The sequence below is a fragment of the Anopheles maculipalpis genome, chromosome 2RL, assembly GCF_943734695.1.
Source record: "Anopheles maculipalpis chromosome 2RL, idAnoMacuDA_375_x, whole genome shotgun sequence".
Lineage (NCBI taxonomy): Eukaryota > Metazoa > Arthropoda > Insecta > Diptera > Culicidae > Anopheles > Anopheles maculipalpis.
The window spans coordinates 48100974-48127771 of NC_064871.1; the positions used below are offsets into that span (position 1 = coordinate 48100974).

Here is a 26798-nt window from a genome sequence, read left to right on the forward strand (position 1 = left end):
ATGCAAATGAACCGGGTTGAAAAATGTTGCTTCGAATAATTGTGCAAGAATTCGTTCGGTTACGCCTCTCGAAAACGATCTGCACGATCGTGTAGTGCGGCAGATCTGAAGATGTTCGGTGTACGTATTTTGCATTGCACCTACTTCTTGAGGTTTGCGTCCAACTTAGTTTGTCTTGAAATGTGTGCGCATCTTCTGCAATTCTGTCCACTGTCTGCCTTTCTTGTACCTCTTTTGGGTAATCATCGAACGAGCTACTAGAAGCATCTGAAGGAGGACACAAATTAAAAGGCAAAACATCGACGGGAAAACGCGCACGGAAAATGTGCTCCAGTTTGTTCACTATTCTATCGCCAAAGATGGTACGTTGTATGAGAATTCTGAACCACCGCATTTGCAAACAATGAACTCTCAATTGTCGTAGCCACCATCGTAGTGAGGGGTCCTGTGGCGAGTCGCACATCAGAAGAAGGTTTTTTTTTTTTTGGGGGGTCCCCGTTTTGTACAGATACCATGGTACATCATTTTGCTGTGATTCACCAGCTGTTGGGTTGAGATTGGAAGTTAATTTCTGTTTTGATTTTGGTACTGCTGTGTGTCTCTCTCTGTGTGTGGAAGAACGGTTTCCCGCATAGGCAAGGAAACGAACAATCATTCAACAACACGGCTTTTGGTTAGATGTTTGGCTTTTCTCTGCTTCTTCACTTGCCACTGTTGTTTCAATTCTACGGGATCAGCTGTCCGAATGTAGGTTAACCGTCTGGGCACCCGATGCGGATGGATTTCGTCATCCCGCCAACACGGTAGCCCAACGATCGAGGCATTATATCACCTGGGAAATGGAATGGAAGAAAATTGATTGCCACAAATGGAGCATTTGTTTCTGGTTGTACGGTCACTCGAGCAAGCTGGTAAGAGGGAACTGAATTTTCACACCCCCGGAAAATTTGTTACTACCAGCTCTAACGCAAACGGTGTCGCCATCGATCATACGAATGGAAGTGTGAAGGCAGATGATCATGCGCTGCGGGTTGGACGATAACTTTAGTGCAGAATAATTGCTTAATTTGCCACACAACTATTTTACGTATTTGTGTCAGCAGTATTTCTTGATTTTTGTATTTAAATAAAAACAGCAAGATTGGTCAACAGGAAATTAATGCAAAATGCCAGCACAAGAAGTGCTAAAAATATGGCGTTGATACCTAATACTAGATGAATTAAAAATCGTTGGGTAACATTTTTGCAGATTATATTCATGCATTTTAAAAAGCACTAAAAACCTAGTTTCCAGCATTGTTTGGTGAAAGTATTGAGGATAAGATCTTACAGTTCATGAAACAGCTGACATTTCAACTCAACTAACAGCAAAATAGAGTGAGACGTCATTTTTCCAACATTACTAGTGTTCTTAGCGCTCTCAACACTGGGATATTTCGAAATATCCACACACGTTCAACACCTTGAAGACTTCGCCCTAAACCCAGGACTTATTTCCATGTAATATCCGGGACAAGCAAGCTGCAGATCTGCTTGCCAATCAAAGCCGAAGAGAACCCACACTATCCAAACACGACCTTAATTTCTGGACCAAAAATGCTTTGCCTGATTGCTGGACCAGTAAATGGTAGAATCGTTTTCAACGACTCATAAAACTCTCCAAAAACCCATGAAAAGCTACTGATTGTAGCAGAGAACATGTAAACATTTAATGAATATATCTATTTGTTGGTTCTGTGTTGTTGGCATCACAGTCCAGCATTGATTCTCTGGGATGTACCCAGCAACGCATTCACTCTACAGCTTGATCGTAACATCCTCAAACAACACTCAAGCAAAACAAAATTCATCCGATTTTTGAAAACCACTGGTATTTATAGTCAAATTTAAGCAACATAATCTGAATCTGAATCAAAATTACAATAGAAGCGACGAATGAGGTCAGGACTTTCATCTTAAAGGACTCAAAGTCTCTGTCAACTGAATAACAAACCCAATATTCGCACTCATAATACCCTGATCTAAACAATGTTCATGTGTGATTTTATTCCTTTACAATCTCTGGTAAAAAAAGTCCTGGTCATCACGGGAAGAGGAAGGATAACCAATTTAATCGAATGACGAGGTCAGGTTGAAAGATGGCAAATTCCGAAACGAAATCAGTAAATTCTAGATCTCAATCGAAACAAGCCTATTGACGCTTTGTTAAGTAACTGCTCTAAATATGATAACAAGATGTAGCGCTTTTATTTTGTTTCATATAATAATTTAAAAGACTTCAACCGGCGCCAAAACAAAAAATTTCTTACTACATTTTTTAATTTAGCATAAATTTGATTTATCCTCCTTGAAATGGGGAAACATTAATTAGGATATTAATTTAGCTCTATGCAGTTTCACCAGTGCCTTATCCAAGGTCATCCCATCACTGGGTTAATGGCGTTAATTGTCTTATCATCCTTGATTTCCAACCCGTTTGCGTCGACCGCATGATGTGACCGACGATCGCAATATCGAGCGATAAAAAGGGCGACAACCGTTCGGCCATTTTGTATCGACCGCCCGATTACACAAAAATAATGCGTTTCCCACACTTTTTTTTTACCAAAAGATCCAAATATCTCTTGCCATAAAACGAACGGGTGACCCAATTTACATGCCCATCAGGACAGATTGAAGTGCAACACGGTATCCATCCATCTCATCAGACCGGTGACCGCAGCGCACCGCGAGTCGGCCATGTCATGCATAATTATGATGGTGAAGTGACAGATGAAGTTGAAATACATTTAAATGTTGTACTGCGAAATGTGCTCACGCGTTTTTGCGCACTGAGAGTGTCGTTGTTGCGATTCGGTTGGCCAAATGTTTCTTTCTTGTGCTTTAATCGGCGGCACCATCAACCGTCAGCCGTTGCCCTTTTTGGGGTTTAAATGTTGTTTTTTCTTCCACAAAACAATCACCCCATTCGCTGATTTTGATCTTATCTGCGGTGGAAATTATTTACCCTGATAGATGTTACGGGTTGAAGATTGAGGTGTAAAATCACCAGGCATAGAACCAGGCTTTGTAAAGCACACCCGGCTGTTGAGCGTGCTGCTGCTGCTGCTGCTAGTTTTCCACATTTCCGTAGCACTTACCGAACCGTTGCTGCCGGTTAATTACAGACACTGACCTTTCGGCGGATTAGATCTAATGCAAAGTAAGGCACCCGCATGTCGGAAAACGCAACCGCAAGCAGCAAGCACGAAACGAAATCAAACCGAGCGAACCATTTTCCCACCATTTTCCATTGTGCTCGTCCCGGTTGCGGCAAATCGGTTTCGGTTCAGTTTGGGCGGCACTACGCTACAAAACATTGTCTTGAGCCTTGGGAACCTTTCGGCATCCGTATCCCTGTTTTTCGCTGTGGTAAGTAGCAGGGCCTGTACTGGCCCGATCTTGGAGGTCAACGAGAGCGAGAACGGCACGCCGCTAAACGGGTGTTTCGGCACGACGGAAATTGGACGATTTCGTAATCACTTCCTTGCGGGAAATTGTATGCTAATTGTGAGCTAGAGGTAGCGTTAAATCAATTACCGCAACTAACCGCCGGTGGAATCTCCTGGCTCGGATTTCGGGAAGGATAATTTGACTGAACCGTGGTGATCGCTTCGCCAATTCGTGTGATGGAAGGTGAGAACGGAAAAGGAAGGAAGGCAAAAGGGCGCTTGTAATTGAGTCGAAAGTTATTTATGACCGCGGTCGCGCTAGACGATTTTACTCTCCAAAACAGTCACGCTTGTGTACCGGTCGTGCGCCTTCCAACAGTAAGAAGCGGCACAGAAGATCTAGATTAAAAGAGCGATTGTTCCGAGTTGTGCGCGGCGTTAGCGTACGTTCCGGCAACAAGCCGAGGCAAATTGGACAAAGTCACAAAGCCACCGCCATCGACGGGTGGGAAGTAATGACTTTATAAATCTTGCTAGTCCTCATCCCAGCTAACGGATGGTGGTGCATAAATTATGCTGCTGCTGCTGCTGCTGCAAGGAACTCTCATCCGCCAACTTGAACGTGTTGACATTGACGAGTCGAAATTGACGTGTGGACAAACCCGGGAAGTAGGGGTTGCGGGGTGCCACACTTTGCGCTCATAAATCGATGCGGATTGCGGTGATCCGATCGTTGGATCGCCAATCGGATGCACTGCGGGTCGTGTGTCGTCCGTCGATCGTCGGTCGCGAGATTCTCATCGATCGATTAATTAGCACCGGTCACGAAAGACAGCGCATGTGTGTATGTTCTATGTTGACTCACATCTTAAGACCGTTCATTTGGTCACGGTTTTGTTCACGATTGTTCAATATATGGAGCAAGGGCATGCTTGCTGTGTGTACTGTGCACAATGGCCGTTATGAGCCAGCCTTTGCATCATTACATTTCAGCCCGTTAATCCGATTGTCAAGGATTTGTTAGTTGTTTGGCCAAGCAAGCACAGTAAGCAGCAAAAGAACAAGAAGGATAGAAGAAGACACGCAGCCACGAATTTTGTGCAAAACATAATAGGAGTCAATATTTATTCATTTTTCATCAATTGTCGAGCAAGCGCAAAGTGGATCGATTTTCGGTGGATTGCACCTTGCCAAATTAGTTTTCGACAGATGTGTATCACCGTTCAGTGATCCACGGTTCGAGATGATCCTGTCCGTGCGTGGCGTTTGGAATGGTTTGCTTGGGAAACGGTTCGGTTCGGTTCCAAAGCCAAGGGCAAACGTTTAGCCGTGTTTAGTGGTGTTGAAGTGTTAGCCGATGAAATAGACACAAAATAGGATAATGAACTGGAGTGGTCGGAAGGTGATTGATGATGGTAAGTGTTGGTGGAGGATTAGTTTGGCCAATGAATATGTTTGTTGTAAGCAATATGCGCCAATTGGTTGAACAATGTTTGATGGATCGAAGGCTTATTGTATGTTCTTGTTAGAATGGCAATGTCCTTCCATATTCGTATGATTGATTAAAAACATTAAATTTTGTAGTTGTAAGCACAGTAATTTGGGCAGTAATTTAAACGATCGTAATGTTTTTAGGGACATTTGTTTGTAAGTCTTATTTGATAGCATCAGTTGTCGGATGTTCAGCAGCGAGTTGGGACTATTTGTTTTTTAATTGCTATTTTATATATTTGCTTATTATTTTAAGCATTATAAATGTAATTGGATAATATTTAGTCTTCTATTTGGAGCGAAACTGTGATTGATAAATTCTTTGATTCGTCCTATGGAACAGTAGGACATAATGAGGCATTTCTGTTGACCGAAACAGCTCATTTGAGTTGGGAATTTCAAGATTCTGATGGACCAGATTCTATGCATTTCTTGATCATAAATGTTTTTGCATTTATTCAAGGCATTTCTTGATCAAAATATTTCCTTCCCTTCTATGCTACGTTATGAAACACCGGCCTCAGTGAAATCAAATAAAAAATGGCCTCAATCTAATTATCATTACTATGTAGTCTTTGAAAGGATCGATAACTGTTACCGAATCTAGTTCTACATGGCAATACTCTAGATCATCCTGAGCAGAACCACGCAATGGCTTGAACTGTATAATGATGTCCTTCAGTCTGCCATCTCCATGCTCAAGTTGTCCTGACCTAGACCTGATTAATTGATGGTTAGTCTTTGAGCAACCATCGTTCAAATGATTTCGTCTTCGACATTGATAGATTAGCATTTAATTTCTGATCCATCATATAAAATGTCTTATTTGTTCGATACAAAATGAGAAGTTTGTGCAGTTCAGATACATTTTCAAATATTTCTATGAAAATATGAAAAGATGCAAGAGAAGATGTATCAAAATGAAAATGTTGCAGAAATTTTGTTACATTCAACACATTTTCCTTCACATTTAAAAGTCAACAGAACGAAACTGCAGCCAAAATTGTGGGCGAAAGGGAGCTTTCGCAGGCGATCATTAGTCTTCCATCGGTTTGATAATGATGATGAGGATGATATTGACGAGACCTGTGGCTTGCTCGGTGAATGATTCGCCATTTGTTGGCCGTGCCATTCTTTATTTGTATTTTTGTTTTATTTCAAACCGTAAAAAATGAACCATCTTTCAAACCATAAAATCTTTGCATTCTCCTCCGCTGACAGATTGACGGCTTGACAGTGATCAGAACAGGTGAACTTTTACCAAACCCTCTGATAACTCTGTCTCTGAAAGCTGATGGCGCTGGAAAAGGTCGTTTCATATCACGAGCAAACGATTGGCAGCGACCAAGCATACCTCACTCTCGCTCTATCTTTCTTTCATAGTGAGCTGTGCTGATTGTGGTAATTTAATGATTTTCCCTTCTGCTCATCATCCGCTACAAGTAAATGCAGGATGCTTTCGGCGAGAGTGTGAACTTGGCAGAAGTGAGCAGCTTTATTGCAATCCCATTTTTGGACAAACCAGGCAATAGGAGGTGGGAGAACGGATGGATGGGGAAAATAATTGGCAAAACATGAAGGTTTTTGCGCGTTCGTGTCCAAGGTTTAGAATGTCCGACTGCTCTCTGTAAAAGGAAGTTGACCGCTTGTTGTGCTGATTAGTGAGATTTTGCAATGATGATGAACGGATCTTGGACGCGCGGTTGTTTGATGAGTTAATTTAGCGATTAAATTCGTACGTTGGGAAAAAGGGATAGCAAACTAGAGGAATGGATCGCTGATAGTTCATTAGACGCATGAATATTGCAAACAAAGTTGTTTGCAAGTCCAAAAGCCTATTTTATTGCCCATGATTGCGTAACATAATAAACTAGTTTTAAGATTTTAGCACCTCAAAGGGCTATTTCACACTTTCCCTGCGTACAGCTACGTTCAAGACTCGAGTAACAATGCGTTCCTTTCGTATGCTTTGAATGCTTCTGCTTAGCAAAATAACAGGAAAACATGCCGCTTTGTTGAAGCATTCTCGCTTCCCTGCATTGATATGTAAAGCAGTCGAATCTATAAGTGTCAATTGATTGAAATTCCATGTTAAAACATATGTTTTGAATTATCTCCTTAGGATAACTTTTATGGCACAATTTGCATTCCATTCCGCGATAACGTTTGACGTTTCATTTTCGTAACTCAACACAGGAAACGCCGTCTAACAAAGTTTAATTTCACGAAACTCGCTACGTTTGAAGCTGCGAGCGAGCGTGTATGTAAATTTGTGTAATCTTGAACGCATCTGTTGCAAATGCCCTGAGAAGCAGCGCGTCTGGTTGGCATGCGCACACGTTTGCTCGGGGGATTGGCTTCTGCTGGGTCGATCGTGTGCATATATGCTCACGCTTGCACCGATCATCCACCGACATCCCCACACACACACTCACACACACACATCTACTTGCAACTAGTAACAGGCTTAGTAATAAAAGATCAACTATAGCCTTGGGCCGAAAGCAACGAAGCAACGATGATCTCGTGCTGTGGTTTGATCTGCATAAAAGGAAATGGTTGAAATTGGAAACCAATTCACTTGGTACGCGTTCGCCGGTGGAATGAATCCATCGGTAAAACGTTCTTAAGCAATGGTTTAACTACATTCAGAAGAAGAAAAAAAGACGGATCAGTTGAACAATGTAAATCACGGGTGGAAATCCGGCGTCACCAAGCAGTAGGGCGGATGCACTAAGTGGCAACATCCGGTAAACGGCACCCTGTAGTACATGCTGAAATGACCCCAGATTTTCGACTGTAAATAAGTGATCTATGAAAAAAGATCTTGCAGAGAAGTGGTACACGCACTCATCTGTGTTGGATGCATTGTCCGATGGTTTATTAGAATGAATATGAATGTTGCGTACAGACGTTTAATTGCTCCCGCGTCATGTACTGGTCACTGAGGATCCCCAGAGAGGTCATCGAGTTCCTGTGCCCACTGTTGTGTGCACAAGCGTTTCGCCTATTGTCTCCGTGGTAAGAGTCATAGGTCAAGGAAAGTATGCCAAATTTACTTAAGTACTCTTCGGGCACATTTATTTTACATTTTTCGGCTAAAAGGTGCAATTTTGAATGCGCTCAATTACGGCAAAGCAATAAGGAGATGTACTGACAAAATGATGGCTGATGTGTGTGCTGATGGATTGAAAATTGATTCTTAAAAGACTTGCAGTAGTTTGATGCGAAAAATGGCAATCGTTTTCTGGTTGTTCTTCATTCATCGCATCTACAGAATAAATTTACCAAATAAAGCGTTATTCATTTACCGAAGAAATAATAAAAGCTACACCTCAGCATAGTATGTAAGACTGATATCAAATGAGTATAAGGTTTGCCAACTTGTTATCTACATATAAAACTAATTGCTGGGCAAATGTGACTTTTTTCTACGTGTCTCCAAACATTTCTTGACCGTTCCACAGTTTATTAAAGTTATATATTATACGATTTGTCACCAAGACTTTTGAAGATTCCGCAGACATTTTTAAGTTCGTCTCGGAGGTTTAGCTGTGTGTTAACTTTGTTGTTATTATATTTCCGAATATCCATTTCAGTAAGGATGTAAGTTGAGTAACATGGAATCGAAAATGCAATGAAAAATGGTAGTTACGTATCATTTAAAGTCCTCGAATCTGTTTCTTATTTATTATGTATCCACTACAAACTCCATAACTCTTGTCATTTACTACTTTCTGTTCTGATTATATCAAACAGCATAGTGACGGAGTTGCGTGCTAGGATGGCTGGCGGCCAGCCGGTCATTCTACAGCCTGAAGAAACATCTCACCTCAAAAAATCTGTCGCGACAGTCGAATCTAGGATTGCATTGTACCTTTATAGTCCCAGTATTCACATAAGCCATTCGAGAGGAAGATGCTCAGAAGAATCGATGGCCCCTTATGTGTGGAAGTATGACAATGTACAAGCTGTATGACGACCTCACCGTCGTGCAGCGAATTAGACTCGCTAGGCTCCGATGATCTGGCCATGTTATACGCATGGCACCGGACGACCCAGCTCAGAAAGTCCTTTAAGGCCATCCACACGGACAGAGGAGGCGTGGTAGACCCAGATTAAGGTGGGAGGATGGCATGGAATCATCCACCATCAAAGCCGGGATAACGGATTGTAGGACGACGGCGCGAGACCTTTAGCGGTTCCGGATTCTTCTGTGGCAGGCCAAGACCGCAAAGCGGTTGTAGCGCCTGATAAGGTAAGGTAAGGTAAGGTCTGATTATGTTGCTGAATAGTTGCAAACAGTCCTAGCTAGTAAAAACCGGCTCCGACACCATCTTGTCTTTTCAAACGCTCCCAGTCATAGAGTAATTACAGATGTAAGGACCATCAGCAAATTATATAGAGAACAATAGGTTTAACATTTTGCTAACCATAATCGCAATAGCTATTTATTAGGAAAAACCAATGTTTTTATACATTAGGGAGGTGAATGCAGGCTCAAAGACTCAAAGCTTGTATAAATATACGAAAAAAGAAAGACATCTTCCAAGCTCAAAACATTGAAAAAAGTAGCTAAATTCTTCCGCGTCTCAATATGTTCACAATGGTTTTACAATATTATACTATTCGTTCTCCTAAACATTCCCTAAAGAGATTCTACTATTCCATTTTATAGATCGAAACCCTCAAGCGAAATCTATAAAAAATGTCATCACAGTAAATGCTCCTTTTTACATAAGTTAAGACAAAGATTTTTTTACTATTGTAAGTAAGTGAAATATAACAAAGACACAAAATACGCTGAAGTTTTATGGCTTTAATGATTAATTCTAAAACAAAACCGGTAAATGACACATCCATGTGACAAGCGAGACTTGCTCACAGACGTGGGATGCAACAAATGGTGTCGTTGCTTCCAATTAAACGTTCTCCCAGAATTAAAACAGCGCCCGAATGTGCTGGAATATCCGGTTCCTTCACTATAACGGTGGGAGGATTCGCCCGAATCCCCAAAAACGGTCACAAACATTCCAGCACGCTTTTGTCCTGTTTATCACTTGAATTCTGTGTGAGACAAAAAGATTGACTCCCAAACGAGATTAAACAAGGCTTACTCATTCGCTGAACCCATTTAACCTCAACCCGGGAATCGTAACGAGGGAGGGGACGCGATGGTCATCTTGCTTGCTCGCAGACTTCTACTGTGACGCATATCACGTGGGTATTATACTAAAGGTGAAAGAAAACAACCGTCACAAAAGTAGCATGGAAAAGCATCGGCAGCTCACTCGTGATTAAACTTCAAACGACACCAACACTCGGTCAAGCGACGAACCCGCCGGGCGGCGTTCGGAAAGATTTTGAAGGAAGATCTAGCAGTGCTGAGAATTAATCACTTCTCTGTTTTTTCTGTCTTTCACTTGAGCTGGGATGCTTCACATATGCGGATCAAACAAGGAAGCCGACCATTCGAAGATTTAATCGTATTTTCCGCGACTTTGAGTCTGCAGTGGATTATTTTATATCGCTCACCCCGGTTCGAATTACGCACATAAAATTTTTGACAGTTGATCCAATTTCCGCGTCAACCAAAACTTCCTTCCTTGTTAAAAAGAAATCATAATCAATGCTTCCCTTTGAGTTATGCCTTGCGGCTATGATTAACCTTTTTTGCACCCGCGGAACCGTATACGATTCGAATTTAGCGCACATCTTCCGCATAGGATGCACATACACCGAAACGGGTCTAATTCAATATCGTGTTCAAACATACGGTGACGGTGTTCGATCGGTGTTGAGCCACACTTGAGCACAGCGGGCAAACAAATCGATAGGGATGGAACGCAAGGTCACACGAAAATTAGTTGCCACACGCGAGCGCGCCTGTTAGACGCACCTTTAGAATGAATTTGAAATATGGTAATTCTGATGCCGTGGAACGCAATCCGATACCCAGGCGAACAAACATGGAGACGCACTCGCCACGTCCGCAAACACGTGACCGGTGTGGTAAAGTGAGGATGTTTGTCTTTGGCAAGCAAGTTGTGGAATGGTTATTAATTGGGTGTAGAACAAAGGATGGCATCATGGGGAATACTGCGCTGGCTAGCAAGTGAGGAATATCTTATTTGCTCACTTTTTTGGGTAAAATTCTCATTGGCACAAAACAGAAAAGAAAGGCAAAAAACTTCGAATCCAGGCTGATGCTGATTTATTATCAGCGTTGTAAACGATGCAAAGTACCAGTTTTCTAGTGTAGTTTAGCATCGTGATCCATTAATCAAAAGCGGTTAAACCACGTTTAAAGTGTGCATCCAATCACTACTATTCGAGGCCGGTATGAAGAATATGATTTGTGCGCGAGCGTTTGCGTCGCTTTTACAAGATTGCGTCGCAAACACAAATCACTCAAAGTAGCTGGATGATCCAATCGCTCAGCCAAATACCAAAATTAAGCCAGGACAAACGCAGTCAATCAGCGGCTGCAACATGATTCCGTGATTAACCTCACCGTCGGTTTGAACATCTGCAAATCGCGGGCCGCTTTTGCAAGGAAAACGGAGCAAAGCCATCATTAGGCGAGATAAACACCCACCCTCGAGCAGCAACATCTGCTAGGCTAAGGTCATAGGTCACGCGTATGTGGCCAGTGAGTGTGTATGTGTGTAATGTGGGGTGGGTTAATTGACTTACAGGAAATGAAACATAACATGTTCGGCAGGATCGGCGAATAAATTGCACAAAACAATAACAACGCCAGAGTTGCTGGCTGATTGCGAGAGGGTGCTTAGGCTATACTTCGACGAGTACAGTACGATCGTCATCATCCTGCAAATGTCTGTGCTCAGGATCGTACTCTCGGCAGCGTCACGTGACCCGTGCGGAATGCGGATTCGATCGTTTGACGTGTTTGATCGGTTTGATTAATAATAACGATGCGACGGTGATCACTTTGCCTGTCGTTGTTGATGATGATGAGGATGACTGACGGCAGTGAATGATATTAATCTATGTCGCTCAGGAAGGTCAACATTTGGTCGGTACCGAAACTCCAAGAGTCGGAAGTTTCTGTTGAATGTGTTTGCTAGATTTTGTGGGGGCTCGGTAGCATATAAATTTGAAACGCATAATTTGGTTCACACCCATCTTCCTTGACGTTATTCGCACCTTCATAGGAAGAGCCACCAAAACAACAAAGTCTCACACGCTGCGAAAAGGAAATGATGAGCGTCGCCGGCTTTGAATGTCAAATAATGTCTGGCGCTGTAAAACAGATCGCACCTATTTTGTTTGATTGCTTGCTTGTCTTCTGACGGCCCCCAATTTTTTGCTCGAATTATACTCCATTTCTCACCTGAGCACCAACAGAGACCATGAACTTACAGCTGTGTTGCTGGTAAGTTTGGTAATATACTTCTAATAGACAACAAAAAAGGTCAACTTTCTATGGCGACGAAGTTAAGAGCTGGTTGGATGAGCAAAACGCCTGTGGTTTCAATTGCAACATCCGATCGAATTTTCCACATTATCCGTACTTTACCGAACCGGGCATGAACGAACTGGTTCCCTATATCGGTTTGTACACAGAGTTGCAAAGCAGGTGCCAGACACCGGCTCAACGGCACAGGGACGGTTACTCAACGAGAGGAGTAAAATTTAAATATCATTTACTCAATACCGGACCCAAAGCGGAAAGCGACAGGAAGGAGTGAATCGAAGGTGGAAGGGAGGATTAACACAGCACTCACAATCGCCACTCGGGGGGGTGTGAGGACTGCACTGGTTACAGCGAAGAAGCGACGGTACTCGAATTGAAAATGTCAAAAACCTACCTACACGAACGAGCGAGAAGTTGCACGCGCAACTCTCGCCTGCAGTCTCGATCGGTTCGAATCCACCCGAAGCTGGATGATATGTTTTGCTTCTCGTGAGTCGTGAGCGACGCCAACGTGGGCTTGATGAATATGTGCGTTCGTAAATACGCACGAGTGCGATAGTTTTGACTGCTCAACGGGGTGCTATGCTTATTAATTAGTCAGATAGCTAAATAGGCAAGATTGTGCGCTGTTGATCTTTATCCGTTTAAGCTTTTAAAGAGCAACGATAACAGTAATAAACCACGACAGTTGAACTATAAAAGTGGTTTTCACTTCTCGACTGTTGCGCAACAAGGCTACTTTCCCCTTGCTTGCTTCCCTGCTGTTGCGTGGATTCAATGACGTTCCACCACGACTCTGCTTATTCTCAATTCAAGCATTCTCACCATGCTGAATTGCTCACAAATCGCAGAGACGCCACAGTAACTCCTGAAGGGCTGGGCCAAAAACCCACAACCAACTCACTGAGCCAGCTCGTCAGCTCAATGTTTCGAGCAAGAATGTTTCGATTGCAAAAATGTAGCAAATTGTTACACAACTTCGATCCGAGACGACATTATCCGGTCGGCGATGACGGCTGCAACGAAAAAAGGAAGGACCCCCGTTCGGATCGAACCAGTATCGAAATTCTTAGCATATCTCCGCCCCGATCTGCTCGGCACGCAGGTAAATGACTTGTTGTTGAAGGGCTAGGAAGTTCGCGGGCTGTAGCGATCGTGCTCCCGATCACCTTCAAGCGCAACACAATCCAGACACAGGGGTTAGTCGCTTGTCGTCGACATTTTGCTCGTTGGCGCAAAGCATAATAATGGTCGCCCTCCGACAGGAGGGCAGCACACCAGAGGTCGTGAATGTGAGTTAGATTTTTCCGAAAAACGAAAGCACATCTTGTTGGGCGCATCATCACATTTCGATGCAAAACAAAAGCCCCGGTGTCTTGTGTTTTTTGGGGTGTGTTTGTCCCATCTCGTTGGCTCATTACTCCATGTGCTTTTAAGTCGATGTGTGCGATCGTGTGTGTGTGTGTGTGTGTTGGAATTTCAACCCTGACGAAGACTTATTGACGAAGAGAAAAAGCACCAAACTCTAAAACCTAACGAGGGAAGGCTTTAAGGTGAGTACTGCTTGAGAATAGTGTAGTGTAGTGTACACACTGCGTGGAAATCGATGCCCTCCACAAGCGACGAACCCTTCCGTAAAAAGAGTCTTTTTATCAAATGAAACAAAAACAAATCAGACACTGCCAAAGCTTTACACACAGCATAGAGTAAGCAAATCGAGTGCAATCAAAAAAACCCTCCCGCCTGAAGTACGCTACCGCTTTGAGGGTGTTTGAAAAATTGGCAGCAAAAATTTTCAGGGCCATTGCACACGTAATAGTTTGCCGTTATCGTTACGTTTCAGGCTGGCCCTGGGATGTTGGTAGCTTTTTCCGCTATATTGATGAGTTATTTGAAGTGAAGTATCGCTCTCCGCTCGGAAGCACAATTGCCGGAATTAAGCGTCCCCAGCCGGTGTGCGAGACGGACCCGGCACATTACCCTTCGAATGTGGGGGTAGCTGCAAAGCACTAGAATTCAACCGTCACGCAAGTGACAAGCGATTCATTAACGCAACGCCAATTTCTAGCCGACCTTTCCTTTGCACAAACTTCATGCTGCACTGATGAGGCTCATCCGTTTCGTGGCGGTGGTGCTTTGTATCGTGCGTCCTTCTCCCGTACCTTATGCGCCACTTGTTCCGATTTTCAACCTCCCCCGACCAGTGCCCACCGGTGGATTGGTTGAGATGACGAGATGAGATGATGACATAATCCCCACTAAAACAGTCAATTGAATGTCTATCTTCATTTTCGCATTCAAGAGCTCGATGGAAATGTGATTTTTTGTTGGTTTTGTTTTTGCCAATGAATTTGGCACATTCGCAAGAGATCGTGCTTCTGGGCGACGATTTAATGATGCTTCAGTGTGATTTTAATGAGAAAATGATGAGCTTATAAGAATCGCACACAAAGCATCGATGTGAATTCAATGTAAGTTTGAAATAAAAAAAAAAGTGTGGTATTAAAACAAGGAAAGTACACCGAGTGGAAGCTCCCAGAGCAAGGCCTTTTTTAAGACTTCCCTTACGATTTCGATTTAGGTAAAGCTTCCATAAGGCACTCACAAAGAAATAAATGGTGAGAAATGTAATTGCATGAACAGAAGACAGCATCGGAGTGAATGTGTCAAAGAGACAAGTAAATTCCAAATGACTTAAATTATCTGTAAATTTACTAACTAAAAGTGAAACCGTTTGAAATTTAAAATTTACTAAACGCCTTTTTTGAGGAATATATTTTGCGGTCCTTCTACATTTATTGAAAAATATGGTTGCCTTTCGACATAGTGAAAAAGATTTTCGGTTGGATCACTATTATTTAAATCGAAAATCAATAGATAGATGCCGCACACCACATTCCAATGGGGAGGTCTTTAATTTCATATTGAACGCGAACGCAACATGTGGCAGATGGTTGCTGGCGTGTAAAGCTGGGAGGGCAAAGTTCAGACCCGATATCCCGGATTTTCCTGGTGTCGTGTCGATCGATGCACGAATTTCACCCACTGCACAATTGTCTTCTCATGGATGTAAGCTACACAAGGCTGCTGCTACGAAGCCAAAGCTTCCCTCTTATTGATGCTGTTGTGCTGTTTGTCCCTTTGCAGAAAGATATTTCTCAGTTGCGCAAAGCTTACAGTGGCAAAGTACAATGCAGCACAATTAAGACGCGCGATCGAACGCGCAGGAAGTTTGATCATGATATTTAACGGCTCCGTCACGAAGAAGATGTTAGTTGCCACGACCATTTTGGCAGACGACACGAGCAGATAAGGATAATTTGGATTGCTGGTATCTCGAACCGGCTTGGTGCCGTCGTTGTCGTCGTTTTTTGTGCACACATTGTGACCTACACAGCACAGTTCGCTTTGCGATGAAAGTGATGGTAGAATTCGTGAAAAGGCGATAAAAATAAGCATCGCTAATTTTACGATAAAGCCCATGGTGAGAGATCCCTAATTTTTACGACTACTTTAATACTACAAATAATGCTTTCACCAGCTTCAAAAAAACAGTTCATCTTCGCAAAGGAAGGTCGCTAATAAAAATAGTTTCTATCATTTCAACTATTTGTCAAATAAAAAAAAAAACGCTCAAAAAGCATTGCTCAACCACAAGTCAAGGTTCGAATTCATCCGTTTTTTTTCTCTCTTAATATTTTTACACCTTTCCGATGGCTTCTGGTAATCAAATCACTCAGTCCGAAGGAGGAATTGGTTACGATCGTGACAAATGACTTATGACTTGGGGTCGGCGTAGCTTTACGTGCATACACGTCGGCCAAAAGGGAAAAGGTTACTCAAAATCAAGTTTCATGCACGTGCTCCCAGCCGACATCTAGCAGGCGGTTCAGCAATCGTCCAAAACTTTCGCTGTCATTCGAAACCGGCCGGCATTACCAGTGTCGGGTGATGCAGAAAAATTAACCCCTGATTGGTTGGTGACACGATCCAGACACTAAGCTGCGATGCGTTCCAAAATTGGGTTATTTGTACAATTCATTTATAAGGCCGTGGTTTTCCAGATCGTACGGATCGTACGTGAAGCACAAATGAAGCAGACGCATAGATCACGCGAAACGCCTCCATGATTATGCTGCTTTACTGTGATGGGTTAATGCTTGACTGACTTTTGACATTCTCTTTCTCCTCACTCACCAACGCACATGGATTCGAATCGATCGTTGGCTTTCTTTGCGCTTTTTTTTATTTTTTTTCGTCCAGATGTGGCCCAGACCAGGTGGCGTTTTGGTGCATGTGGAAAGCACACGGCTCAAACTGTCGGCGATCAAACATCATCAGCCCCAAAACGGAGCATCTTGGACATTAGCATCGCGCGAACCCTATGTTGGCCCCTTGTGACCGTGCACGTAATTCGCGCTAGCTAACGCTAGATTTGCGATGGAAGAAGATACGTTAGAAAAGTGTTTGATCAGAGGAAAAAAAAACAAACACACTCACACGCGTTCACATACACGACGATTATTATTAATATATGTAAAATTACGATTCAGGCACGGCAACGTAACAACTTGGACGTGGTTTATCTGTTTTTGTTTCTACGTGGGATTAGTGATGTTGCTGTTTTTTGTTTTTTTTTTTTAGTTTATTTTAGCATTAGGTTAGTGAAGCCAAACGAAACCTTTAACCGTAAAGAAAGCCTTCGAAGATGATCCTCGCGACGTGGTCAAACTCCAGGAAGTGATTTCGATTCACTGTTTCGGTGTGTGATGAAGAAATCAAGACCCCCTCACGGAGAAGGGTTTTTGTCTCGCGGATTTGCTTCTAAGCAGCTTGGTTGGGTTATTTTTGTTGTCTTGCTTTTATGTTACGCAGTTTTCGATGCAGCTGATAAATACTTACATATCGGGAGAAAGATAGTAAAGTTAGGCAAAAATCAAACTAGCTTCGACCAATTTACGCAAAGTCATCGCTTCATTATGAATGAACTTAATTAGTTGTTACAGTGCAGTGCAAAGCAGTGGATGATTTTGCACTTAAACGTTTCTTCTGCACTGTACTTATGATTCAATAGTGTAAAAGTTGAATGCAATCGAAAGTGCAATGGAAAATGTAACACCAAAACACCTTTTCAACCTTTATTACGAATTCTGATGAAGGAAGGAAGTGAACGATTTTGATAGGATTTGAACCCGGATCTGTTGTGCGAAAACAGGCATCGCTTTCGCCTTTGTCATCGGACTACCTCTTTAGCTCTCGTCTCTTGCGGATACATTTTAATTTCAATATTGAAAGCTAATTCCATTTCAGCTTTCTCAATAATCGCCAGTAAAACATAAACGATAAGGAGAAATTGATATATTTTTCTCTGTTTAAATGTTGCAACTTTTTATTAAATACGTTTCTTTAGAAATCAAATGGGTTTGCTAAAATCGGTACTTTGATTGATCAAACCACTATAAATCAAGCTGAATCATACAGCGAAGAAATTGTTACATTTATCTTTTGAATATTGTCATCAATACGGCGACGTGCCAGCAAACTGTAAAATAAATAAATTTGATAATTGCATACAATTGTTTGGTTTATCGTCATCTGTATTTCTATCAACAATTGCTAAATGTGTGGAGATGCTGATCACAGACTGTTCAGCGCAGTTATATCTCTTAACAAAACGTCCGATTTCGACGATAGTCACTTTTGTTATAGAGCAAGGCTAAAAATCCTCGGGATTGCTTCACGAAAGTAGATGCTTAACCTAAGACGAGCTCCCTGCAGCTCTAAGAATCATTTGCATATAATTTCTAAATGAATTGCACCGAGGATTATGCAAATTTCCAGAGCCTGCTTATGTCTAATTAACTGGTTCTCAAATGGTCTTTTCAGATCCACACTAGCGAAACAGGGCTAACTGATCAGCCAAATCATTTCTTGTAGATTATTTCTGGATAGTTTTGTAATTAGTGAAATATTTTCAACGTTTATCCGTGTAAATGAACTGAAAGTATTTTACAAAACTTGCTACAAAACTTGCTACTTGCTACACAAGCTGTCTTTCAGCTTGTGATTTTGTCACATTTTATTCCAATTTTGAATGAATTTTCAATGCAACCCTTTACGCTTCTTCCATCTCAACTAAGATTGTTTCGAATGCTGCGAATTTATTTTACAATATTTATATAACGTGTACTTAACGCATTGCATTTTTATGATATTTATCACAAACTTTCCAGCAACAAGGCCAGGCGGTTCCTTATGAATAAAAATACCGAACTTCCCAAAAAAGGCTACAAAACTGATAAAACATAAACAGCCATAACCCTGTATATTTTTTTTGTTTTAAAGCATCATAATCAAAAGTTAGATGATCATTTTCTTCTGCTCAACTTCGCTACCACTAACTGAACACCGGATTTTTTCACTCAATTTAAACCATGTTCATCCTGTAACACCAAACGCAGATTTTGTTGCTGCCCAAACAGCCGTCGAATTTTACCCATTTGACTCGTTTACATCATCGATGGCAAACTGGCCAACGAACTGAGGTACAACTGTTCAATAATCAACTGTCTTGCTACCGATGCATCTTGAACACTGAAGATGCCTCTAAAGAGCGTAATGAAAATCAAAAAATTGTTTCAATTGGTTTTTGCGTACCTTTCCTTTTGTCCCATTTCATTTGCTTTCGACAAATAGCTCCTCAGCTACAGCCCTGTTGAACGTTTTTTCTTCTTCTGCTGCTTCCATCCATCCACTTCTCCTATCCAGCGCTAAGGCTAGTTGGAGCGCTTTGAATGGTTTTCTTTTTTCGTTTTGCTTAAAACAAAACGTTTCTTTTCCCTTCCGCGATCAACACCTTTTGTACATGACCGGGTCATTTAGTCCATCTCGGACTGAAAAAAGGGCCAGAGAGAAGAAAACCCACCCCTTGCGCGCCATTATTTCACGAGCGAGCCCGGGTCAACCACTCGGAAGGGATGACCGATTGCACACACATAGTGCTGTGTGCAACTGCAAAAAAAAGCAAAGTGCATTGTTGTTTTCCCTCTTACTACGAACTACGAGAAGTTAGTGATCGTTTCCATCCGATTGTGAGGCTGAGATTTTTCTTTTGCTGTTTCGCTTCGCTTCGTGGCGTTGCAGTTTTTTTTTTTCACTCAGCTCACAATAATCTCGTGAACCTGTAAATTAGACAAATCACACACTTTACACGGTTTCGGTGGGAGAGTTGTGGCCGAGTAACTGTAATCGCTGCCACGGTAATGGTTGTGTTGTTGTGGGTGGTTCGGGTGACAGCACAGAACAGCAGCAGCAGAAGCCGACAGATTCAGAGTTGTTACCGTTCCGTGTAGCAGACGAAAACAAAAAGGTCGATGAAACGATGTGACGAAACCGGAAAGATAATAATAGGCTAGTAGAAAAACTGAAATTACTAATTCGTATTAACCCTTCCTTCCAAATGTTTCGCAGTCGATCGATTGTAGACCAATTTACTTCCGTTTATATGCAAAGGAAAGGACTTTGAAAAAATCTAACAATTTTTGCGAGAATGATAAGCCCTTTCATACAATGGTAATGGATTCAAAGGATGAGGTGTTTAAGTAAATTTTGCATGCTTTTTCAAAATTTGAAAAAAAAAGAAAACTTTGTTCTACATGTTCTATGTCCTCGAGACGAATCCATAACATCTGTCTAAGTATCTAAGCGGCATGTTAGACTTAGCTATAAAAGATGTCATGTATGTGCGGTGATATGTCAAAAACGTTTTGACATTTGGTAACACGCCTTTTGGAAGCGCCCCCTTTCACTTGTGTGTGTTTTAGAACGCTAGATTGGAGAGTAAAATTAATAGTGAATTTAAAGGAAATAACACAACAAAAGGCGTCACAGATTTTGTACTACAAGCTCTTCTAACGAGCAATGCACTTATATTTTCCGCACCATGAGTTATTTAGAGCAAACGACAGGCTTCAATTGGATGTTCTTCATAGTAAATCTCTTCCACTTCACAGAATCTTACTTGCTTGAAAACCCAACTCATTAAGTCTAGTTAATCTAGTGTCTAAACAATTGGTTGATTTTGCATTGAAATAACTGCTGAGGACTCAACACTCCATGTCTAGTTACTCTAACGTCTAGACAATTGATTGGTTTTGCATTGAACTATCCACTAATGGTAAAGCATTTCCTCTAACGAACCTTCGAATGTGTGCAACTTCTCCAGAACATGACATCTTCATCAACACGGAACGGATGCTTGGTTCCGTTTTCCGGCCATTTTCTACCTTACCTTGATCTCCGATCGTGTCTACTTCGAGGGAAAGAACAGACACCACAAATTGTACACCAAAGTTTTGTGACGTTTTGCGTGCTAATGCGCCCGGTTTTAATAATTTCCTGGTACGCTCTAACCCCTTCGATGCATTCTTAAACCTGTTCTGTAAACACTACAAACATTGCTGGATGCTGTTAGTTTAGATCAAGTGATAAGCATGCATTAGAGCTCCGCAACCGAGATATCTTACTAATTAAAAGCTAATTTACATTAAATTCTCACGGCGCAAACGATCGGTGCGCGATAGTGTCTGCGATTCACTTAGCGACTTGAAAACTTGGAATTCAACTTCAACAGGTCGGTGGAAGATGTTTATTAAAATGCAACGATTATTCAACTATCTGCTTTCAAGCGCCCATAAAGCTCAAGCTAACGTCAAGGGTGAAATGATACGGAATGATCAACCCTATAACGTTCACCTTAATTCAAAATGAACAGGACCCTCCTTTCGGTTGTGTCAGGACCAATAGAAATTTTATTAGTTTCCTCCCCTGAAAAGCACCTGGTTGAACAAGCTGAATGATAAGCAAATCTTCTTTATTGAAGAGTCGTTGATCATGACCGGGCCTCCCCGTCAAGCATGGACACAATAAAGACTTTATTCAGCTGTCCGATCGATCGAGCTGCTCACATACATCGGAGGGATCGATGTCAAAATCAGTCAATTTGCACAAATCGTGTAACGTGTCTACTACTTACTATCGCAAAGCAAGATCGCGAACTTCTCGCATTTTTCTGCCGCGGAGTTCATTACAATGTGTCGCTCTCTACGCACGACTCGCGCACAAATCACTTGGGAAGGCACGAAAAGGAACACTGCGGACTGCGGAGTGTTGTTTGATTAATCTGCAAAACGATCTTGTAAAGCCGGAGAGCTCGTTAGATGCTTTCTTTAATTTCAAAATGGACAATTTGGGATAATATTGTTATACGAATGTGTTTTGGTACTATGTGTTTGGTACACACCTTTTCCACTGTTGGGGCAAAATTGTACCGCTCACCGCCATCCCATACCCAAAGCTACTGGATGAGATCGTGAGATCGTAATTTACCAAACAGTTCCATCCTGGCCTTTAACGAGTAGCTTCCTTCTTCGTGGCAGCTTCATCATTCGAAACCAACCGCGCTACCTTTTAGTGCGGTGGTGTTATGCCAAAACAGAAAAGAAGAAAAAAAGGTACAGCAACGGTTGCATAAAAAATAAATGCGCCCATGATGCGCCCGATAGTATCCACTTCGATTTTGATCGGTTGCCTTTATCGATGAGCAGCCAGCAGTAGCCCTTACACTGTTTGGATTTATGAGGAGGGATTTGGGGGTATTCCCCTTTTTTCTCCCATTTTGGCACGATCACACCAGCCAGCCGGATGGGCCGATCTGGAAGGCTGGTGCTATTAAATGCCACTTTAGGTAACTTGATGTGCCACCAACGACGCTTGCCCGGGTGTCTGGGATGTCTTTCAGTCATGGGCATGGGTTGGCAAAATTCAATTGGAGAGTTTTGATTTGATTGGGATGATTGAAAGCGTGCTCAAAATTGTTTCCTCCATTCACGAATGATTATGTCCTCTTACCTGCTGGAGAGGTATGTGTTTGGTTAAGCCATTATTTGGGGATTATTATTCGGCGTGAGAAAACATTTTATAGCTCACTATACACTTAACATTTAGATCGAGTTTATTACATATGTAGAAGAATTAAAAGAAATATTGTTTTACATAAAGTTGTTAAAGCAATTAAGGATTTAATTGAAATTCATTTTATAAGTATATAGCCTAAGATTGCAAAATTCTCTCTTTTACTGGTTATTGTATTTTTATTTATAAAGAAGGCAGTGACTTCTATTCACAACCTTCACTGCATAATGACACACATACACCCATGGTATCAAAGAACCGTCCTTTACTTATTTATTTTAAGCTTCAAACACATAACACTCATCTAGAAGGCAGAAGACATGTCTGATCTGTGAGTGGTCTGGGTCAATATACGCATCCCGGCATCACTGCAACGAGCTGCATTGTTCCCTTTAACAAACACTTCACGGTGCATCTTAAAACATGTCTACGTTACACATCCACAATACTTTGTGTATTCCCAGTTTAATGACTTGGTAAATACATTTGCTCGCTTATTAGGACACAAAGTTCTTGAAGAACGGAAGCCTTAGCGCTGTTTATTCTTCATGCTAATTGATTGTGGTTTAAATAAAACATTCTATAATCGAGGAAATAATTATTTTCTGCAACAAATATTGATGCCAACTGCTCAGCTAACTGCAGAAATCCCAGCTAATAGATGATGGCAGTTTGTGAAGAATAACTATATGACGTCAGTGGCGCACAATAAAACTTGTTGTAATCTCATAGTAATCTTGGATTCAAACATTTTGTAGATAAGTTGAAGTAAATACTCATCGTCCAGGCCCAGAAAGCAGTAAAAAAGTTAATCTTTAATGTTTTACGACAACCATTGCTGCCGTCTAAGTGCTCAGATAGCTCCGAAAGATCCCTCTCATTCATGATTGATGGCCCAGGAAAGAATGTTTCCCAAGGAAGACGCTTCGTAAAATGTTTCTAGAATGTAGGGTTCGACCAAAGTGTAACCATCTTTGTTATCTGATGAGATTTTATTTGAATTTCCTACCAAAGGTAAGTGTTTTTTACTGTAGATATTATTCAGGGTTCGTTTATAGCGGCTCATTATTTTATAGCAAGGATATTCGATTCAGAACTTCTGCTATAAACCAAGAGCCAGCAATCCGACAAAGGAGTGTAAATAAGTCTAGCAAGCGATGTATGGCCGACGTAAACAAGGAAGTCGTTAGGCTAGAAAAAAAGGTTTTCAATTTATCACTTTTAGTTATTTTTACGCAAATTAGAGTTAATCAAATTAACACCTTGTTTGTTAGAAACACGTGAAAAAAGCTCATAAAATCTAGAAGGAGTTTAAAATGATAGCAAAAACAGTTGAGGCAATTCAGTTAAAGTATCAAGACTTTGCTTCATACTAGCTTAACTGCTGAAAAAAAAGGGTTCAGCTATCATGGCAACTATCTAAACGTTAAAACATATCTTGGACAAGCCAGAGTAGTAACTGATCGTCAAGGCTAGAAAAGTACTCAGAACAGGCGAACATTTTATTTACGACAGCCATTGCCGTCCAATTTACCCCGGAAGTCCCAGATAACCGATGAAGATGAATTGAAGATGATTCCCAACCGACCAATAGAATTTACTACCTAAAAAGGAGTAGCGAATGATGACCAGGGCTCACCCGGAAAGAGGTGAGAAAAGGCGAAAATGTATTTTTACTATAACGATTGCTACCACCTATCTCAGGGAATTACAGCGCAGCTAATAACAGGCAGCCTTGTAAGTAGTATTTCCAATTGATTTTACGTTCGTTAGATGCTTTTAGAATGTAGGATTCGTTCAAAATTTAATCATCTTCGTTATCTGACGAAATTTTATTTTAATTGCCACTCAAAGTAAGTGTTTTTAGTCACCAATCTAATACTAGCTGACTATCATTGGCATGTTGTATGTAGTAACGATTGAATTTTTAGCTACGCGTGCTATAAATAAGACCAGCAGATCATCGGTTGTGCAGTAGATTTGTGTAATCAGTTCCTTTAGTCACAAAAAGGGGACGTTAAATACAGCAGATGATCGTCCGTTTAATTGTTCTTGTAACGTTTTCAACACGGTACATAACCACTAGAAACGAAATTCAAACTGTAGAAACCACAGCATTCACTAGAAACCCAGCAATTTGCAGCAATTAATTTGCTAAATAACTGCACAGTTCACTGATCCGATTACCAAAATTGCATCCCCTGGGTGCAACCATTTCTCGCACCGTCACGCACACTCACTTTCGCTTCCCGATCATAATTTTCTCATCATTACCACCGAAAAAAAAATGCACTAGACCACACCATGTCCAAAGGCGTTACGGGTGTCACGTTTTGGGCAGTAAGTATCCAAAGACAGGGCCACCACGACGGCAACACACAATAAGGCACCCAATTCCACACGCCACGCAATTCACACGCTGTCTTATGTAAAAGAATTCAACTGTCCCTGCTGCTGCACTATTGGGTCCAGTGTATCGAAAACACTGGCTGCATCAATGTTCCGTGGCTCTCTTTCTGTTGTTTGTTGAATGCCATTCCACTCCATGCGTGTAAATGAACTCGTTTAGTTCAACCGACACGAAGCAATATGCTTGGAACAAATTAATTTTTCCACCATTTTAACGCCCACCACGGCAATGTCGTGGTCGTTATTGAGAAAACCTATTTGTCTGTTTGATTGTTGCGTGGAAAACTATTCTAAGGTAAAACGATATGAGTCATATGCACAAATGCTCTGTATGCCATCACATGCATTTATTTCTCGGTCGAAATGGTCAACTTGCCGCTTGCGACCTAGCGATACTGGCACCGTAACCCACGAGAACCGGTGGAGGCGTCTGGTCCAAAGCACAAGCCCACGTATGTGTCGGGATCGTGTCCGAAAATGGAATGGTAATGTCGATCAACCGTGCCATACCGTGTTTGCACACACGAGGAGATCCGGAGCCCTTGGTGCTGGTCTAACACTTCTGAACTATCTGACCTTGCGTTGGACGACACTAAGCACATACCGCCACCTTGTCGCTTTCCGTTTGTGAGAAACCCTAGCCAAAGATGTCATTTTACGACGCTAGTTCAAATTTATCTCAAGCACCAACGTAAACAAGTTCCCGTACTTTAACGCAACGATTAAATGGGCGTTTCAACGTGTGGCTCCATATGTCAGGAACGAACTTCGCTGTCACCTCGTAAACTCTTTGGGTGGGATCGTTCGAGGCGCCGAAAGAGATTAAAGTCATTGGAAAACCTATAAAAATGCAGTCGTATGAATCATGACTTCTTATTCATCTGATATGGCCTTGATTTTCGTGAAGAAATGGTTTGCAATCTTCAGCTCTGGAACGTCATGGTCAATGATTCATCGAACATAAACCATAATGATCACTCCTAGGTCTAGACGCTAGGGAAATCACCACATACGCTGCGTGATTCTAACAACCCCTCAGGGGAAGAGAAAATCCCATGACTAGGACGGTAAGGTCTTATCCATGAATCACATTCCATTCGTTTGACGCAAAAACTTTTTAGGTCGTTGATTGTAGTACTTCACCCGTTGGTAAGTCACACACTCTAGGAGTCTTTGCACCGTTTTGCAGTCACATAGTCGCTTCGGTTCAGCCGGGTTGATCAGAGATCGTACATTGGTTGACATTGGTCAGCACAATGAGACAACCGGTTCTATCCCGGCCGAACACCTCATAAAAACTGCATTCGGAGATAGATCTGTTACACCCGCCCTGGGGCCAGTTTGGACTCACCACCACCATCAGCGTTCAGAGGGCAAAAAGAAAAGAAAGGTCTTGAAAGGTCTCCCAGCGGCACAGCGACGGTGTCATCGATTGGAAGAAGAAAGGCAAACGAATTCGGGACACGGACAGTATGTTGCACCGTGCGTCGCATGTTCGTTGCTTGGGGTCGTCGCTGGTGCAATTCATTCACAAGATCAGGTCAGGGACTCGATTGTCTGACCGGACCGTTCGGAAAAAACCTGATTTTCAAGATAGTATGTCCAGGCTGTTCCTTGATTGTGCGTGCTCGATACAAATGTGATGCGTATGGGTGTGGAAGTTGTGAAGGCATAGCACTCGCGTGCCTTCATGTCGATAAAATCATCGAAGTTATCGAAATACCGGGTGCTTCAGACATGGTTAGAAAACACTAGAGATGATAACCAATCGAAACTTGGCTTGTTTTTCGAGATGATCAACACCCATCAACAAGGTGGTGCAATGAAGGGCGTTAACGAGTATGAGCATCATCATTATCATCGTCAGCATAAAATTTACAAACGAATTTTCGTAAGACACTGGCACTGGGTTTGAATATTCATGATGCGCTAGTCCAAATCGATCGTCTGTCCCAAATAACGCATTTTATTGATAGGTTAGGAAAATGATGAGTTTCTGTCAGATTGATGGACTTGGCAAACAAATTATGAACACGAAGTCGAGGATGGGCTTT

The 26798-nt window shown here is 41.9% G+C and overlaps 1 protein-coding gene across 1 annotated transcript in view; it reads right to left on the reverse strand.

Annotated features, from left to right (window-relative positions):
* The window catches only part of LOC126557225 (zonadhesin), a 33690-nt gene that overhangs the window by 5991 nt on the left and 901 nt on the right, over positions 1–26798 (reverse strand). The gene's annotated exons all lie outside the window — the stretch shown is intronic.